Source organism: Megascapheus bottae, chromosome 33 (assembly GCF_031878675.1).
Source record: "Megascapheus bottae isolate mThoBot1 chromosome 33, mThoBot2.hap1, whole genome shotgun sequence".
Taxonomy (NCBI): domain Eukaryota; kingdom Metazoa; phylum Chordata; class Mammalia; order Rodentia; family Geomyidae; genus Megascapheus; species Megascapheus bottae.
In genome coordinates this window covers 8242556-8261939 of record NC_143541.1, presented here as the reverse complement: position 1 = coordinate 8261939, position 19384 = coordinate 8242556, and the positions used below count along the sequence as shown (strand labels likewise).

Genomic DNA, 19384 nt, shown 5'->3' with positions numbered 1-19384 from the left:
CTTTGTGTGCTGTGCTGTCTTTCCTGTGATGGCTGCCTTTCCTGGGCTAGGGATTGTGTCTGGGTGAGCCTAGCCTCTTCTTTCTTATTTTTATTTTTGTATAACATCTATTGCTCAATCTGAAATATCAACTCCACCCTGAACTGGGGCTGGCCCCAAGGCTGAGGGCCAGGAAGCGGGGAGAGGAGGGGACGAGGGTGGTGTGAAGCTCGCTGAACTCCGGGTGGGCCTGGTCTTGGGAGTCTATGAGGGGCTTCCATAAGCCTGGGTGAGGCCAGTGAGGGAGGTGGAGTCTTTCTGGAGGGGCCTTTGATTTTGATGGTGAATGGGGGCAGAGCCTCACTCCTCTGCTCCCCAGTGGATGGCAGGCCTGAGTCTGTAAGCCTAGCTACGCAGGAGACTGAGATCTGAGGATCCCAGCGTGAAGCCAGCCTGGGTGGGGACAGTCTGTGAGACTCTTATCTCCAAGGAGCCATCCAGAATGTCCCTCCTGCTTTCTCCATGCGCTGTGGGCTCTGAATGGAGAAGCCATTGTTTACTGAGCAGCTTTAGAAGCTCTGGGAATACAGAAGGGAAAGTGTTCTCTTCCTTGCATCTGTCCCGGGCCCTGGCCTCTGTTCACCCTGAGCCCTATGCAGGCCACTGTCACCTGTGAGTCCTCCCCCTCCTGGTCGGGCTGGGTGGCCAGGACCAGAAGCGTGGGAAGGAAAGGGGGCAGGGCCTGTCCTTCCCCAAGGCTCCATCAGACTTCCTCCATCCACCACTTTCCCTGGTTGCCCTGCCCTGAGGATGCCAGAGCACTGCCCTTGGTGTGGCCTCTGTTCCCAGCAGGGCATCTTGCAGAAGCGCTCGCTGTGTGAGGAGGGGTGGCCACCTGACTTGGGGCATTCCGCTGCTGGATGTCCCCCAGCTTAGTTCCTCCTCCCAGCAGGGGCCTCGACCAGGCTACCTGTTAGCCTTCTTCCCTGTGCTCCAGCTGCCTCGAGACACTGAAGGGAACACGGGCTGGGCAGCTCTGCGGCCTTTCACCCCGTCCCTCCCGGCAGCTCCAGGACCTAGAGTGCAACCTACTTTTTGCCTAGGCTCGGCTTGACTTGAGATTTTCCCCATTGCTGTTTCTCAAGGAGCTGGGTACAGGAATGGGCCATGGTGTCTGACCCTATTATTTCTGATTTCTCTGTCATCTCAGTCTATCTCACCCTGCCTTAGGGTGATGGCGGGGGCTGCCAGAGGTGTCTACCATCCTCACGTTTCCAGTCCCCTTGAGAATGTGGACTTTGGGGGGCTTTTGTTCTGCACGTCAGGTTGGGCAGAAGTCCTACCAAACAGTGTCTCCTCAAATGCCCACCCAGTTCTGCCGGACAAGGCTCAGGAGGGGCTCGAGACTTGCTTAAGACATACACAGTGTGCTCTGAATTCCAGATAGGGACAAACCCCGGCCATTCCTCTTGTCCTAAGATGGAGGCAAGAGAAATACCTGGGCAAGATGTAGGCTCTGTGGTTTATGGGGGAGTAGACCCCAGAGAGCTGCGCGAGGCTGTGGGACAAAGGAAAGGAGGAAGCCAACAGAAGACAGAAGAAGACATAAGGTACCAGCCCTGGGCTGGCTCCAGACCCCGAGGGACCATGCGGGGTATGGTTAAGAATGGCTCCCACCAGGGGCCAGTGTGCTGGGGTATCAGTCCCTCAGCTTGTGGACTGCTCCCGGAGGCTGAAACCTGCTCTGCACACTGCAGCTCCTGTGACCAGCGGTTCCAGAGAGAGCAAGGGTGGAGCACAAGGCTGCTGGCCCTGGCTATGTCCACAGCCATTCCAGCCACGCTTTAGAGATGAAGGGCGGAGAGGAACAGATCCCCTCACGACTGCAGGCTACAGCCTGGTGCACCCTGGTTCCTCAGGCCTGGGTCCCCGGGGTGTGTGCAGGCGACGCCCGCAGAACTTAAATGTTCTCCTTGTGGCAGCACCCAGATTCAGAACCACGCACAGTCACGCTGATGGTGCCGGCTCCCAGCTGATGTCTTGCAGCCCAGGGATGGAACTCAGGCCTCAAGCTCACCACACAGATGGTCCACTACTGCGCCCGACACCCTGCCCTGACTCCTCGGCGCTCAGATTAGTTTTGCCTGCTGCAGAACATCGCAGGCAGTAGACTTAACCGGGTGTGATCATTTACATCTGGCATCTTGGAGTCTGGGTTTGCTGGTAAGTGACATGGCTGCTACTATCTGCAGTTGAAAGTGGTCCCCGCTATCCAGAATTCAGCAGTGTGGCAACCATCAATGACCTGCCCAGTCCACTGGTGATGGACGGTTGAGAAGTTTCAGGGCAGGGGTCCTGGCTGGTGCCCAGAGGAGTCTTCTGGCCTGAGCCTGCTGGAGGGCGCAGGCTCTTCCTCTAATCCGGAACTGGGAGCAGGGTTTCTGGGTCGTGGTATATGGTACCACACGTGCAGGCCTTCCTGGCAATCTGTTTCCTGTGACTTCCTCGGGCAGGGGATGCTTCACTTCCCTGCCCACGCTCACTATTTTGTTACCTTGGAGTAGGTGAGTCTTCAGCTCCCTTGAACAGTACGGGCCTCATCCCTTGGTGGCGTCCATCTGCTTTTCCCAGGCAGGCGGGGATGGCGAGGGGAGGGCCATCTCTACGCGCACCGCGCAGGCCTGGGCTCTGAGGAAGACGCTCAGCAGCAGACCTCCTTCCTGCCCAGCGGGCCCGCGGCCGGGACAGGAGCTGTGAGTGGACACTGGCAGATCTCTGACGAGAGCAGCGTGTGCGTGGGGTTGTTTTCACCCTTGAAGTTGTCCAGCAGGCCGGTCCCGGGGCCTCTGTCCCTGTGAGACAGAGAGGATCTCCAGGCCCCTGGGGTGCTGGGGCAGGGTGAGGTCAGCACGGTCCAATATGTCGCTACTGAGAATATTAATGGAAGGACTAGATTGTCGTCATCCTATTTCAGGTTTATCCTTCCTTTAAATGAGCTAAGCTGTGAGGACGGGGTAGTTTGCACTCCGACAGCTGGTAGAACTTTCCTGCTGCCTTGAGCACTGAGGTCCAGTGGCCCTGCTGGCCTGACGCCCTCACCCCAGCCCGGCCTCTCTGCACCTCCACAGAGGCCCTGAGGAGGCTGCACAGCAACCATGGCTGCCTGCTGTCGAGGCACAGCTCGGGCTCCGGAAGGCAAAGTCCCAGCCACCATGGCTTCACCCAGCCCAGCCCGGCCCTGCCACCATCACAACCCGCAGGAAGCCTGGATGGCCCTGCCGCCATTTCCACCCAGGCCAGAGGGGGCGCACTTCACCCCCAGGGGGCCTGCAGAGGGCTGTGATTGGTGCAGACGCAGCTCTCGTGTGGAGGACTGCTGTGATTGGTGCAGACGCAGCTCTCGTGTGGAGGGCTGCTGTGATTGGTGCAGACGCAGCCCTCGTGTGGAGGACTAGCTGTGATTGGTGCAGACGCAGCTCTCGTGTGGAGGGCTGCTGTGATTGGTGCAGACGCAGCCCTCGTGTGGAGGGCTGCTGTGATTGGTGCAGACGCAGCCCTCGTGTGGAGGACTAGCTGTGATTGGTGCAGACGCAGCTCTCGTGTGGAGGGCTGCTGTGATTGGTGCAGACGCAGCCCTCGTGTGGAGGACTAGCTGTGATTGGTGCAGACGCAGCTCTCGTGTGGAGGGCTGCTGTGATTGGTGCAGACGCAGCCCTCGTGTGGAGGGCTGCTGTGATTGGTGCAGACGCAGCCCTCGTGTGGAGGACTGCTGTGATTGGTGCAGACGCAGCCCTCGTGTGGAGGACTGCTGTGATTGGTGCAGATGCAGAGGACTGCTGTGATTGGTGCAGACGCAGCCCTCGTGTGGAGGACTGCTGTGATTGGTGCAGACGCAGCCCTCGTGTGGAGGACTGCTGTGATTGGTGCAGACGCAGCCCTCGTGTGGAGGGCTGCTGTGATTGGTGCAGATGCAGAGGACTGCTGTGATTGGTGCAGACGCAGCCCTCGTGTGGAGGGCTGCTGTGATTGGTGCAGATGCAGAGGACTGCTGTGATTGGTGCAGACGCAGCCCTCGTGTGGAGGGCTGCTGTGATTGGTGCAGACGCAGACCTTTGTTTGCAGAGAGGGCTGCTGTGATTGGTGCAACTCCAATTCCTCATTTATGATTAGTGCAAACACCTGCCATAGTTCCCGTCTCTCTCTATAAGAAGGCTGTCCAGCTCACTTACCAAATTAGCTAGGAGGAGCCATCTTTGTGTGGGTCTCCCTGGAAGTCTGCTGTTCCTCTGTGATCTTTATCACCGAGAGAGCAGTGGTGACTGTGTGGCTGAGGGTGGCTGAAGAACTGGGGGCAGAAGCAACCGCAAAGGATGACGGAGCAGGTGAGAGAGGGCAGAGAAGCCTGTGGCAAGATGGAGCTGCCAAACCCTGAGCCGGAGAGCTGAAACACTGGCTGCTGTAGGAGCTGAAGCCTGTTCAGGAGCCCCTGCTGCAAATGTGGGGCCTCTAAGGTGAGACTCCTGAGCCTCAAGTCTCTGGCCTCCAAAGCCTGGAGCAGCAGCCCTGGCTCTTTAGGCTGGAGCTGTGAGCCTTGGCGTCTGCAGTCTAGCCTCTAGGTCTTGGCAGTCAGGGGCCAAGACTGCACCTCCTCGCTCTTCAGGATTTCATGGAGAGCAGAACCCCAGCCGGCTGAGGGCAGGCTCACCTAGCCCAGACTCCTGGGAGTCAAAGCTGGTTTGGGTGGAGGAGGATGTCTGCCCCAGAGACCACCGGGAGCTTGGAGGGCAGGGTATTATCCTCACAGGCCAGGAGCCTGGAGGCTATGGGGTGGGACAGTCAGGCTGTCTCAGTCCCTCCTGGCTGACCTTGAGGGCTGCCCAAGGCTCCCCAGCTCCTGGTCTCTGATGCAGGCCTGGTAGCAATACTAGAGGGAGTAGTGTTTGAATGGGTCCCTCAGCCTGCTGGAATCACTGCTGAGGCTGGAGGGAGAGTGCTCCTCAGGCTGGAGGGAGAGTGCTCCTCAGGCTGGAGGGGAGCATCTGGAACTGGGCAGGGCCCGGGATGCCCCGTCCACCGCCTCTTCCCTCCACATGTTGGCATCTGGTTTTGTTCAGTTGGAGCCTTGCGGGTGGGGGTGGGGTGTTCCACCCTCCAGCGGCAGGAACAAGGCTCCTTTGTCTGGTCCTGGAGCCTGGAATGGTGGGTTGGACCTTGTACCAGCCATGCAGGGCACTGTCTGTGGTGGGAAACTGACCAGAGTTCCCCTGTACCAGATGGAGAAACTGAGGTAGGGAGGAAAAAAAGTAACCATCCAGAGAATTCCGTGTGCTATTAGTGGAGGCAGGGCCAAAGCCAGACTCCCTGCCCCCCACGCGCTCTGCTCCTCCTGCTCTGTGGGCTTCCAGGGGTCCCCAAGTCCCCCGTCAGGCCTGGGCTGGAGCACCCAGCTGCCATCGCCCCTCACGTGCGGGGAGCTGAAGGCATGGTCACATTGCCAGAGACTGGGAAACTTGCTGCCTTCGGGCAAAGCCAAAGCTGGCCGAGCCCACTGACCGACACGGCTGGGGCCCACAATGGTGGGTGGGCAGAAGCCAGGAGAGCTCCTGCAAGGAAAGGCTGCAGGAGAAGCATCCAGGCAAACTTGGATGCAGGGCCCCTGCAGATGGGGAGGGGCGGCAGGCGAGCTGCAAAGAGAGTGGAACAGGGTGAGGGAGCGAGTGAAGGAAGAGAGGGGGCTGGAGGGGAGAGGGAAGAGGAAAGAGGCAGGAAATGGCTCTTATCCAGCATGGAGACACAGGCTGGAGCCAAACCACCGCAGGGCCCTGCCGGCTGGGCTGCAGGGCGTGGGCTTCCCCCCCAGGCCCACGGGAGCCATGGGGGGTGGGGAGAATTCACCCGGGTTGGCAGACCCCAGTCTGGCCAGGCTGTGCTTGGGAAATTGAGATTGTGGGTAAGAAAACCATGTTTTGAAGGGTGAAAGCCATGAGCAGACATTTCACCAAAGAGGAACTGCTGACAGCTGGCGCACAGACGTCCGGTGTGGCCTGCATCCTCGTCATGGCGAGGAAGGGGTGTGTACATCAAGGCGGCACCCAGAAGCCAGTCTGCACCTCCTCTCGCAGGCGCGCAGTGCGGAGGAAGGGGGCACAGCTGGAAAGGGCAGTCCTGCCGCCCTGCGCACCTCTCTTGAATGCCTGTCCATGCAAAAGTCACAGGAGGCAGCAGACAGTGGCGGTGGCCTCATCTGTAACGGGGAGAAAGAATCTCCATTTCAATAGCGGTGAGACTAATTCACCGCGTCAGAGCTGGTCAGCTCTGCCCCGCCGGTGCCGTGGTCTCTACATCAAGTTCAAGAAGCAGCAGATTAGATGGCTTTCCGTCGGAGAAAACGTGGGGTCATCGTGGCAGAGAAGGACCTGGAAAAGGAGCCGGTCAGGACAACCTTGCTTTTCACAGACACCCAGCCAGGGAGTTCAGCCATGTGAAACGGGCTCCTGTCCCGTTCTCTCTGACAGGCTAACATTTTTCCGATGGGTGTAACCTGCTTTTGTAATTATTAATCACCAACCACAGGCGACTTGCTTTCCCCCTAGGCCCACCAAGTTCCTACCCGGGACTGCCTGGGCTCTGCTACCAGAGTCTAGGGAGAGCCCGAGAGGGAGCCTGGGTTTCTCGGCTCTGACTAGCCTCTGCTCCGAGCCAATCACTGAGGAGTCTGACCAAGTCCACTGGTGCCTGCTGGGGGTTTTACAGAGCACACCCTTTTGAAAATGGGAACATTTTTATTAAAACTGAGTTTTTATGTATTTCAAATGTCATGTTTTGCAGTCAAGTATTCAAGAAAAACCTCTATATGCAATCACTGGCACAATAAATGTAAGAAGAAAATGAAAATTAAGCTGACGCTTTTTATGCCATCGATGCATATGGATCTATATAATACCTCAACATAATGTCTATAGGATATATATCCTATCATAGACCTATATGTCTATATAGATATATTTATAGCTCCAAATTCATGTCCGTAACCTTGGGTACCCCAGTAATGAGTCATGGCTCTTGTACTGTTTGGATCTACTATCCACATATCAAGGAGACCATGCGCCTTTTGTCCCTTTGGTCTTGGCTTATCTCACGCAACACTTCCCAGCGCATGCCACTATTTTATCTTGTCCGGTGGCTGTGTACAACTCCATTGCATATATGTGCCCGGCGTTTTTGTATCCATTCTTCTGTACTGGGGCATCTGAGTGGTTTCCCTCGCTTGGCTGTTGTGAACAGTGGGGGAGGAGGGTGACTGAGAAGGTGTCTCTCTCATAGTCTGGGTCATGTTAGAGCACACGCTCTAACATAAATCTATGCCGGTGTCTGAATCGCTGGGGAAGTGAGTACCTCAAACCCCGGGGTGCCGACACAAAGCCCTGCCAGGCTGTCCGTCACCCACCCAGGACCCTTACTTTCTGTTGTGGGGAGCCATCCACTCTCTCGGGCTTCCCGCTCTGGAACTGGCTCAGGCCTGAGCACCTGCCCTCAGTCTTCCGGCTGGGAGGACTCTCAGGACCCAAGGGCCAGCTGTCCATTCTGCCAGCTGTGGGGCTGCAGAGGCCCTCCTGGACCCCTCCGTCACCACGGGAAAATGGAGCAGAGCAGGGTAAAGCTGAGGGTCGGGTGGTGATGTGGTTGAGTCCACCCTTCTGGTCTTTCGGGACCAAGGCCGCGGTCTGGCTCTTGGCTGACGTCTGCTGGGTCACATGTGCTAGGCTGGTGGCAGCATGTCCAGATGCATGTCTTTCCCAGCTCATCAGCAATACCTTTTGATCCTGAACTGGGGTGAGCTGTCACCCCAGTTCATTCAGTTCCTGGGCTCCCAGCATCCTTGCGTACTTCCTCTCTGAGGGACCTCTCTCTCCAGTCTTGTTACTCTCTGGGGACCTGATCTATCATACAGGGTGGAACGAGGCTTGGGGAAGACAGAAACCTGGCCTGTCTGGTTTCCCAATGCATCTCATTCACCATGCGGGTGTGAGAATGTGAAGTCTGTGTCTGCTCCTCTCTGCTTCCATCTCTCTGGGTGTAGGGGTGAGTCGTACTCAACTGCAGGGCCACCAGCCAGGCAGAGACCGGTGTCCAGGGCAGACTGGCTCTGGACCGCTGGCTGACGCTTGCTTACTTACCATGTTCCACCCTCTTTCCAAGCACCTCACACGCTGAGGCAGACAGTTATTTTCCCTTAATGGAGGCCATTTCTCCAGGTCCCCTGTCTAGTGAGTGCAGAGCTGGGACCCAGAGCTCAGGCCTGGGTGGCGGGGCAGCTGTGGTCTGTGAATGGGGGGTGGCTGGGTGCTGAAGCTGCAGTCTCATGGGAGATCGGGGCAGCGGAAGGCGGGGTGTGGAGAGACTGCCCCCATATCCAGACCCTGTGAGGAGCCCAGGCTGGGCTGACAGAGATAAAGGTTCAAGGCTCAGCTCGCCGGGGGCATCTCTGCTTCCAGGGGCTGGAGCCAGCTGGCCAGCATGGTCGGAGGTGTGGCTCTCTGCCCGTGCCTTCCCAGAGCCTTGGCGAGGAGGCCGGAAGAGAGGCTTCCTCTGGTGGAAGATGCTGGACGGGCTGGTGGGGCAGAGACCTGGGACCGATGGGCAAGCCTGCCCGTGGTTGCCAAGCCGGCTTGAGGGGCTGAGGGGCCACTGTGGGTGGTGCTTTGAGGCATTGCCCCAGTAGCCACACCAGCGTGGGCATAGCACCTACGGGCTGAAGGACAATGCCGCATGGAAGGCGAACCATCTCCATGAGCTGTGCGGACTGCTGGGGCGGGAGGGGCCCTGGAGGCTGGAGAGCCCACCCCTCAAGTCCTGGCCGAAACCACGAAGGGGTCAACATGGAGGTGCTGTCCCTCTCACCCATCACCACGCTGGCTCCTTCCTGGAGGAGAGGTTCTGAGCCCCATCCCAGCATTCACAGTTGAGGATGGCACCAGAGTGCTGGATTGAGAGAGGGAGCTGGGACTGAGGAGCCCCGGGGCCCCCGAGGGGGAGCAGGACCCAGGACCCAAGTGTGACCCCTCAGCTTGTTATTTGCCAAGTGGGGACTCACGGATCCACCTTCAGGGCAGGGGCTCGGGACAAGGGCGGTGGGCTGCTCTCCTCCACGGGCTGCCTGGCTGCTGTGCCTACCCTTGTGTTCATTTGGTTGTGGTGATTTTGCCAAGCTAGATTAGCTTGGCAGGAAGAGGCTATGGTCACAGTGCTTTGACACTTGTGCCGAGTGAGGAGGAGGAGGAGGAGGAGGAAGAGGAGGAGGAGGAGGAAGGGGAGGAAGAGGAGGAGGAGGAGGAGGAGGAGGAGGAGGAGGAGGAGGAGGAGGAGGAGAACTATGGGCAGCAAGGGGCTGGGATCCTGGCACAGTGCTAGGGCTTCAGCCGCTGAGCTGACAGGAACAGGGGGCTGGAGAAGCATCCTGCTGGGCAAGGTTGGGGCGGTACTCTATCCCTGGCTGGAAGTAGCTTGTAGTCAGACACAAGGGTGGACCTACAGGGGTCCATCCCCTGAGCAGCTGCAAGCAGAGGATCTGGGACCTGTCCTCGTTGTCATCTGATGGTTTTGACCCTAAATCGACAGGCTCAGGAGGGACCAGCCCTGAGCTTTTGTATTCTACCACCCGAGCCACAGCTCTAGTCGGGGTTTTGGCGGGCAGGTTACTGCCTGGGCTGGCTTCAAACAACGACCCCCAGGTTCAGCCTCTTGTGTAGCACGATGCAGGCCCGAGCTGCTGGAGCGCAGGTCGCTGCTCTGCCAGCCGAGCCGCAGCTCTTTCAACCCTTGGTGAATTAATTGGAGATGAAGTTACTTGGGTTTGTCTGCCCAAGCTGGCCTTGAACCCTGGTTCTCAGATCATAGCCTCCTGAGTAGCTAGGATTATGGGCTTGAGCAATGACTATATGTGTTTTGCAGCTTACCAAAATCACAACCATCTTTCCCCATTTTTCAAGTTCTGGCTGGGGAAACTGAGGCTTAGAGTAAGCAAGAGCCTGGCAAGACCAGGCCTCCTATCTCGGGACAACTCTCCTAGCCCATTGAGGTTGGCTGTGTGCCCTCAGGCAAGTCCTTTCCCTCTCTGGGCTGCTCCAGAGGGAGGACTCTGAGACCCCTCAGCCTACTTTCTCAGCCTCTGAGGTCAGTACGCCCTCTCCTCCCCTCTGCTAGGATTGCTGGCCTAACCAGCAAGGCCGGGCCAGGTCTCATCCAGGGTGACCAGATCATCTGAGAAGTGCCAGCAACTTCATCAGGCCAGGCGGAGGGCTGGGCTGGTGAGTTATGACTGAGCAGGGCTGCGGGAGGTAGCGTGGACCATTCCCAGACGGGAGGCGTCAGGTTGGGCAGCTTTCCTGGAATAAGCAGAGAACTTGGGAGAGGAGCGGAAAAGGAGTCCCCGCGTCTCCCTCCTCCCTTCCACGCACCCCCTCTGCATACTACAATCCTTCCCACACCTGCCACGCCCCCTTCCGGGTTCACAGCCTGTGTGTGTGCGCCTGCATGTGTGTGCGCCTGCATGTGTGTGCGCCTGCATGTGTGTGTGCGCCTGCATGTGTGTGCGCGCCTGCATGTGTGTGCACCTGCATATGTGTGTGTGCGTTAGAAAACACACCAGCAGCAAAGGGAATCCGCACTGTAAACGTTGGGTCCCCAGAGGCTGGACGCCCAGCTGGATGGGGTCTGGGAAGTCAGGTACAGGACAGGTACAGGACAGGAGGCGCGCTGGTCACAGAGTTTGAATATAAGAAACTCCAGCTCCAATGGCTAAATCCTCAAGCCACCCAGAGTAAGACAGCAGCTCAGACTGGTGGAAGCCTCCAGAAGCATTTACGGGTGTCTGGAAAGGAGACCTGGGAATGGAATCTGAGCTGTAATCTGGTGGCCAAACATCCAATCACTGGACCCTGGTCTCCTGGGCTCCCCCTCCCTGTGGTCTCATTCTCAGCGTCCTGCTGTGTCTCCTGGCCGTAGGCAGGGTGCAGATGCACTGTCCTGTCACTGAGCCCCTGGCTGGGGACATGGACATGCACTCCAGAGCCAACCACTGCCTCCAGGCGCAGATAGACCCCTCCGGGGGGCTCACCTCAGCCTGGTGCCCAGCCCTGATGGATCCCCTGGGCACATGGGGACACCAAGTAGAGAAAAGAGGGCTCTGTGGGGAGCTGGGGATGGGGACGTGCCTAGGCAGAAACTGTCTTCCGGGGTGGGGCTCCAAGTTCCACCCTGCAGGGCCTGGGCAGCAAATGGAGCAGAGCCCTCGGCCATGGCTCGGGTCAGACTGCTCTGACAAAGTGGGTAGCCTAGTGGAGTCCACGAGGATGGTCGCGGCCAGGAGTGGTCATGGCGCCTCCCAGGCAAGTGGGCTGGTTCCTGGTTATATACAGGGCTTCCAGCCTGCGGCAGGGAGGGGGGTCTCTTCTCTGCTTTTGTGGCAAGAGCAAGAAGCTATCTCTACCACTCGTGCTCCATCCCATCGCCTGCCGGAGACCCTGGGTATGGCAGCATCTGTCCATTGGGAGTCTCTGCAGCGTGATTCTTCCCGTCCTGAGGCTCATGGACAGAGGTGGGGAGTCGGGGAAGCCCCCCGGGTGGCCAGCCGGCTCTTCATTGGCGGGAATCACTGCCCGCCATCTGTAAATACCATCTCAGTCCAGTTTCTGTTGCTAGAACAAAATCCCCGAGGTGGGTGTGTTATAAAGAAAAGAGGCGCCAGGGTCTGTGCTGGAGTGAGTGATCCCCTGGTAAGACAAGAAGCAGGACAAGTCAAGGGCCGGTCTTGTTCTTTGTGCACACAGAGGCTCTCACGGCACCCAGGCCGGGCCCTGAGGCAGCGCCCTCGTGGCCTAACCACCTTTCAGGGTGCCCCACTATGGAAGTGGGCTGACCCAGGCTGCCTCACTAAGGTGACCTGCCACCCTGGGTGTCAGGAGGTGTGACAGATTGGGAGCCAGCCCTGGGAGCAGCAGGGGAGTCTACATCAACGCCTGCACCAACGGCCCTTACTAGAGAACTTGCTTCTCCCAATACCTTCACTCCCAAACCCTCTGCTGAGACCCACTCTGCTTTGGTATGGAGGCCAGAGGGGACACCCAGGCCTGGAGTCACACAGGCTAACACCGCTTTAGCCCCAGGCCGTCTGGTCCCAGAGCCCAGGCCCCTAAGCCTTTAGCTAGTAGCTTGTGGGGTCTGGTTACTGTTACTCGTTCCTCAGATGTTTGGGCTGGGGCTTGGAGAGGTGGGGAAGTAACCCCCAGAAGGCCAGCCGGCTGTCTCCTCCCCTCTGGCCCCTCTGGCGGTGCAGGTGAGTCTGGCGCCTGCTGGCTCTGATGGCTTGGTGCCAGGAGCTGGTAGGATGTCACTGAGGTCACTGATTTCACTGCCACTGGGACCTGTCTCAGCTTTATCAGCTGGTGATGTCCTCCATGGTGTGGCAGCCAGGCCCTGGGCCCAAATTCTTGGTGAGTGACATGCACTGTGCACTCTATCTGTGATAAGAGCCCTGCCTCTTGGCCGCATCTCCGGCTCAAATAACAGAGGTCGGGAAGTGCCTCAGCTTTATCTGCTGCAAAGCCAGCCAGGCCAGGCCCAGGCTCCTCCTGATAAAGCAGAGCTCAGGTTTGGCTTTGTCTTTCCTCCCTGAGGTCATCCAGACAGCGAGTGGCTCCATGCCTGCTGCCTCTGTCCCGGCCACCTTTCCAGTGGGCAGAGGAAGCATCCAAGGGTTATCACTCATGAGGTATTTTCTGGGTGAAAGAAACCCCATTCCAAACGCTTTTAGCCTTCTGTTCATTCACTCTTCCTGCACACCCCTGCCAGGCCGGATTCATACTTTTTCTAAATGATTGAGAACAATCAAGGCTCAGAGAGCTGAAGTAAGGATCCAAGGTCTCACAAGGGTACCGTTCTTAACCACCAGGTAATCTTGGCAACAGTCATGGGCCATCGAGTGTTACAGCCAGTCAGTGACAAGCACTCTCAAGAAGCAGCAAACAGGAACTGATGGGGACCCAGCTGCTTCCTTTCCTGGGGCCTCAGATGGCCTCCTCAGAGCGAGGACACTTCAGCTACTGCGTCCCAGTGCAAGCATGAGCCAGCCAGCTGTGCGTATGGGGGAAGGTGCCAGGGAATAGCATGTGCAAAGGCCCTGGAGGAAGCATCAATGGATGAGTTAATGAGAGAGAGAAAGATAGAGACAGAGAAACAGAGACAGAGACAAAGAGAAACAGAGGTAAAGACAGAGAGTCAGAGAGACAAAGGGAGAGGAAGAGAGGGAGAGGGAGAGGGAGGGAGGTAGACATGGAGACAGAGAATGGGGAGGTGGGGAGGTGGAGGGAGAGGAGTGCCGCTGGTCAGCTGCTAGTCAGCCACAGGTAGAAGGACAGGTTTTCCAGCCAGCCTGCCTTTATTCTGACCTGGCCTCTGGGCCCCTCACTGGTGTTAGGGATGGAACTGAAGCTGGGGCCCGTGTGCAGAGCCCAGGTCTGCAGGCCGGGCTCAGGCCTCATCCTCTGGCACCTGGGCTATCTTGGTGCTAGCATGTGCCACAGGCTGGCACTGCGTGGGCTTTGCTCCTGCGGGCTTGGGAGAGGCCCTTAGCCAGCAGCCTTTGTGCAGGTGGGGCTCTGGTCCCCTGATGGTGGGAGGTCTCACCTTGCCTGTGTTGGGGGAGGGCGTCAGAGTCCCAGTCTGGGACCCGGTCTTCCAGCCTGTCCCTCCCTGGGCTGCAGGGCACAAGTTCCACACAGATGAGGCCAGGCTCAGAGAGATCAGGGCCTTGCTGAGGCTACACAATGAATGGCACATGCAACAGAGGTGCAGCCTCAGAGCTGCAGGACCTGAGGTGGCTACAGGGTCCAGCTGGGTCCAGCCCATCTGCCCCTGCAGCCGTGCAGCACGCCCGGAATTCAAAACCCCAGCCAGGGCCGGGAGGGGCGCAGGGGAGAGGGAGCTCTCGCCAGCCGTCCGGGCCTGGCTTCCAGCACCCAGCCTAGGAGCTGCACGCAGGGTCACCGCCTCCACAGAGGGGATCCCTGGCCCTGCCTGAGGGGCGGAGGCCCGGAGGGGGCGGGGGAGGCCCGGCTGGGGGCGGAGGCTGGGAGGGGTGGAGGCTGGAGGGGCCCCGCCCGATGCCCCGCCTCCACCCCTGTCCCCATCAGAGCCGAGCAGCCTGCACGCTGCACTCTGGCTCTCCACACGACGGAGGTGGAGACAGAAGGGCAGACGGACTGGTGCTCGCAGTGCAGCCTGGTGAGTGTCCCCGGCTCGGGTGCCCGGGCCCCATGTGTGGCTGTCTGCTGTCCGCAGCCCCTCTGGGCCGCCCCACAGACGGATGCAGCCGCTCCTGAGCACAGGGCATGGCTCTGCCCTGCCGGCCGGCTTCCCCAGCCCTCAGGCCTGCCACTCCTGTAGCTCAGAGCCTGTCCCCCACCTCAGCGCTGCACCCCCCCTCCCCGGGAACCTCGAGGCCACCACCCTGGGGAGCCAGGGAGCGGGGGCCGGGGCACTGAGGCCGTCACCCACAGACTGGCAGCACCCCCGCACTGCTGCAGAGCCAGCGCCATCCTGCCTCCAGGACACACAGACACACACACACACACACACACACACACACACAGACACACAGACACACAGACACACACACACACACACGTGCAGCCTGCAGACATGCATCCGCTTCTATCAAACAGTTGTTTCCTAAACACGCCTCTCTCTTCTATACATGTGTGTGTGTGCACACACCCATACCGGCACACCAGTTCCACACTTGTGTCTCTCACAACCCCATCACATGGGCCACGCACGCCTCCCACGTGGCCAGTGCTGTCACCTAGGACAGCTCTGTGGTCCTGAGCACTGGACCTTCTGGCTGTCATCCTGCATGGGCCCAGAGCCCCAGCCTCGGGGAGAGGGGCCCTGAAGGTGGCAAGACTCCTGTGCCGTGGGCCGGACTGGCTGGGGCAGGGTGCAGGGCTGGGCACGGCAGGGCACCCTTCCTTCCCCGCTGTCCCGTTAAAGGTACCAGGCTCTCCTCCTGCCTTCCACTCTCGCCCAGGATCTCTCCCGGCTCGCTCGGCTTTCAGAGTCGCTTGGGTCGGCTGAGCCAGCAGGTGTCGCTGTGACCGACTGGGAAAGGAGAAGGAAAGGGCAACTTTGGGGTGCTTGTTGCTCAGCCAGAGCCACAGAGGTGCATGTGTGGAGCCCCACCGGGGATCCCCGTGCCTTATCCCGGGCTTGGCACAGAGCGGAAGCCAATGCTGCGGCTGGAGGCTTGGTGCCCGGGTGAAGGCTCTGGCGCTCTGGGGCGGTGGAGGGGGTGGGAGCAGGACGGCTGGGGAGGCGTCCAAGCCTGTGAACGCCGAGGCGCAACCTGCCAGCCCCGCTGTGGCTAGCCCTGCGTGTTTTGTTTGGCTCTCACCCTGTTATTATTATTTTAAAAAATTTAATCAGCTGCCAACATTTACAGATTGGCAAGTTTCACACAAAAGTCCGGATTTCCGTCTTCTCTTGAAAAAAAATCCCACGCTCTGGCAGCTCAGGCCCCACAGGTCCTCGTGGACCACGGGCCAGCGTGGGCCTCCAGCCTCCCGGGAGGGGCCGGGCCCACGGCTTGGCGTGCCAGGCTGTGGCTGCGGCGGACAGCGAGCTCTCTTCTTTGTGGCTTCGTCCCTCTTGTGTCTGGGGAAGCCCTGGTGAGCTGTCCACCGCTCGGGGCCTCACTTACTGGAGCGGTGTGATGTCTGGGGCCCTGAACCACAGCGCGGGCTTGCGATGGTGGCTGACACATTCCACTGGGCTGGGGGAATGGGGGCTGGGACCCCGGGAGCAAGAGCACCTCAGATGTGAGTCAGGCCTGGCTTTTCTCCCCGGCCGCCTGGAAGGCCTCCTTCATGCCCCTGTTTGACAGGACAGAGAGCAAAGCCCTCCCACCTCCCGCTCCGCTTGAGCCAAGAGAGGGAGGGATTTGGTGTCTAGCGCTGAGGGCGTCCCTGAGCTTTCTTCACGACAGGCCATGGAAGCTGTGTGCCCTCCAGGGAATGCTGTACACGTCTGATGTGCAAGGACACTTTAAATCCCACGAAACCCAACGCAGGGCTCCTCCTTGAACAGCATCCCCGCGACGGGATGGGCACAGCCGAGACGCTGAGTGAGTGTGTACCGCTCCGGGGCCATGGAGGCCCCTGCTCTGGACAGCTCGGAGGGGTGTCACTGCAACCAGAGGTGTGGGCTACAAGCGTCTTTTCCTTAAACCCAGCTGGCCCTGGGTTCAAGAAAATGCGATGCCATGCAGAGAGGGACGGCTTCTGGTCCCTTGTGCAGATGCTTGCCAGGCGGCAGGTGCGGTGGCAGCCATGGTGTTATTCTGAGTCCCCTCCTTCTCTCGTCTCCCTATTGCACATGGCTCTATTTATGTAAGCCGAGTGGCTCTGAGGCACATGGCTTCCTGGAAGTTGGTTGCCTGAAGACCAGGCTTGTCTGTGGCATGTGTGTGACTTGGACATGTTCAGGTGGTGGGCAGTCCATAGCCAGACCCCGGGCTCCATTTCCAGCAAACAATCCCCAGTCATTACAGTACATGGGCTACCATGTAGTTGGTGGACGGGTGTCCATCTGTGCGTTCACTTGGTGGGGTGTGGGGAAGACGTGCTGGCATCTGTATTTTGGATCTTGTACTTGCTAGACAGATGCTCTACCACTGGGCCAGGCCTCCAGCCCCAATGGCGGGTTTTAGATGGTTTTTAAAAACCCCTTGCATTCATGATTGCCTTTCTCCTGGCGTTGGCACAGGAGAGTTCGTGGTGAATCAATGGTCATTTGGCAGCTTGGTCAGTAGTCAGATGTGGCATCTGCCCTTCCTCTCCCTGCTTTCCCTCGTCCTTTCCTCTGGGGGCATTTGCTTGTGGCGATTGCACCTAGGCGTCTTCCTGGGGTGGTCGGAGGCAGGCATTGTTGGGGGGACTTGTGATGCCAGGGTCTCACCAGTGTGAGCCAAGCTGCAGCTTGGGGGAGCCCATGCAGACTCACCCCTGCTTGGGAGCTGCTGGGGGACACCCTAGTTCTGAGGCTTGGTGACAGACAGGCCGGGTGTTCCCAGCAGGAGAGGGACAGCCAGGCCTGCCAGGCCCTTTATAGCCCCAGCCTGGAGATGGGGCTGGGAAGGGAGCCAGATGACAGGTGGAGGCCAGTGAGGAAGCAGGGAAGGGAAACTGAGGCCCCAAGAGTGTGTGCGAGCCCGTGAGGGGGAGGAAGAGCTGGGAGAGGGCCAGCTCCGTCCTGGATCAGAACCCCCAGGCGCCCTCTCACTCGGGTCAGGCTGTACGTCATCTGCTTCATTGTCTCCCCTTAACTGTAATTTGGAAGTGTTACAGGCCTGCCCCCTCCGCCTCTGCACGGCCATTGTTGCAAGAAAGCTCAGGTCTGGGAGGTTATTTCCTTCCTGGAGGGCGGGGGCCGGTTTATGAGAGCCATTGCATTGTCCTCACCCAGAAAGTATGCCACCCACCCTGCTGGGCTGGGGCCAGGGGGGAGGGGGAGGGGTGGGGTGGGGGAGGAGGAGGAAGGGGGAGTAGAGGAGGGGGAGGGGGAGGGGGCTGTGGCACCCAGCACAGAGTCCCTGCGCCTGAGCCCTGCCCAGCCCCTGCACTGCCCTCTTGGCTCCTCTGTGGGGAGGGGCTGCCCTCTGGGCTCTGCCAGTGTCTGGTAATCAAGGATGCCTGCATGTAAGAAGAAGTCATGGCACGTGGGGAGCGTGGAGGAGAGGGACCAGGCCAGGCCCGCCCGGTACCTGTCTGGGCCTGGACCAACCTCAGTTTCCCCACCTGGAACTTGGGCAAGTGGCAGTGTGCCCATCTGGTCCCCATGTCCCCGCTGAGAGGTGGACTGTGCTGTAGGTGGGTCACCTGGGCTTGGTGTGTGTGGCCTTTCTCTCCTGTCACCTCTAGAGTCTCCGTTTTTAGCCCCCCTTTCCGTCTCAGAGCTGGTCTAGCATCCCCCCTTCTGTCCCCCTTTTCATCTTAGAGGGCTGAGCATCTCAGCCCTCTTCCTGTCCCACGTGGGTGTGTTCAGGGCATCAGGGAAGTTCTGTTCTTTGAGTGGAGTTGGGACCACTGACCAGTCCGCCCTGGCCGTAGGTCTGTGACCCACATCCTGAGCAGAAATCCTGCGGTGGTGGGGTAAGTGGGGGTGGGAGGGGGGATGGGGACGGGGGTGCCAAGACCCCCAGGTCAGGGCACTGGGAGACACACAGACTCTCTGAGGACACAACCATGAGGTTGTATGCCCGCGCACAGGTGCACACACACACACCAGGGGCACACTCCCTGGGAATGCACAATCCTCAAGTAGGCATATGCATACATAAGAACACACTTACATACACAGATATATAACATACGTGTATGTGCACTCTCCCATGCACAGGCACACACTCTTCTGATACACATTCACATGTATGTACACACACGCCTACACTCATGTACATGCATGCACACACACTGTAGGCGTGCTCATCTCTGGTTTCTCAGACATTGTCTAGGCCCCTGGAACAGAGGTGGCAGGCTGGCTCAGAGCTCAGGGCTCAGGGCTCAGGGCTCAGGGCTCAGGGCTCAGGGCTCAGGACTCAGCGCTGGCTCAGGGCTCAGGGCTCAGGGCTCGGGGCTCAGGGCTCAGCGCTGGCTCAGGGCTCAGGGCTCAGGGCTCGGGGCTCAGGGCTCAGCGCTGGCTCAGGGCTCAGTGCTGGCTCAGGGCTCAGCGCTGGCTCAGGGCTCAGGGCTCAGGGCTGGCTCAGGGCTCAGGGCTCAGGGCTCGGGGCTCAGGGCTCAGCGCTGGCTCGGGGCTCAGGGCTCAGAGCTGCCAGCGCCCCTTATCTGCTTCCTGCTTATCTTGGGAAGCAAATTAACTTCTTCACCTCTTGAGACACTCTGGCCTCTGCTCCTTGGTCATGGGTGGCCGGGGCGGGCTGGGGGACCTGTGTACTTTGTCAGGGAAGTAGCCGGGGCGTCGGCTTCCTCTTTGGACAGAGTGGGGCTGGGCTGGGTGAAAACTGGGCTCTTGCCCCATCTTGACACGGCACATGGGCTGCTTAGAAACGTCCCTCGCTTGTTTTGCCGATACTGTACGTGGAGACCTTTGACCACAGCTGTGCAGAGACTGGGGTCACAGGCCCAAGGCCTCAGACCCACAAACAAATACCGTGCTGACGCCGAGCCTGCTCTCCACCATCGGGGCTCTGAAGAGAGGTGGTGTGGGTGTCACAGGCGTCAGAGGCACGGGGTGGGGGGTCCCTGCAGAGTCACCCCCACATCCTGAGATGGCCAGGCTCATGCCTCCTCTCTGGAGCTTGTTTGCAAAGCCCACCCTCAGCCTGTCCATCACC

The 19384-nt window shown here is 59.2% G+C and overlaps 1 protein-coding gene across 1 annotated transcript in view; it reads left to right on the top strand.

Annotated features, from left to right (window-relative positions):
- Window positions 1-14208: 14208 nt before the first annotated feature.
- Fbln2 (fibulin 2) overlaps window positions 14209-19384 on the top strand; it is a 38162-nt gene continuing 32986 nt past the window's right edge. The window contains exon 1 of the mRNA XM_090323779.1: window positions 14209-14259. The gene's annotated coding sequence lies outside the window, so the exon portion shown is untranslated. The remainder of the gene's footprint in view (window positions 14260-19384) is intronic.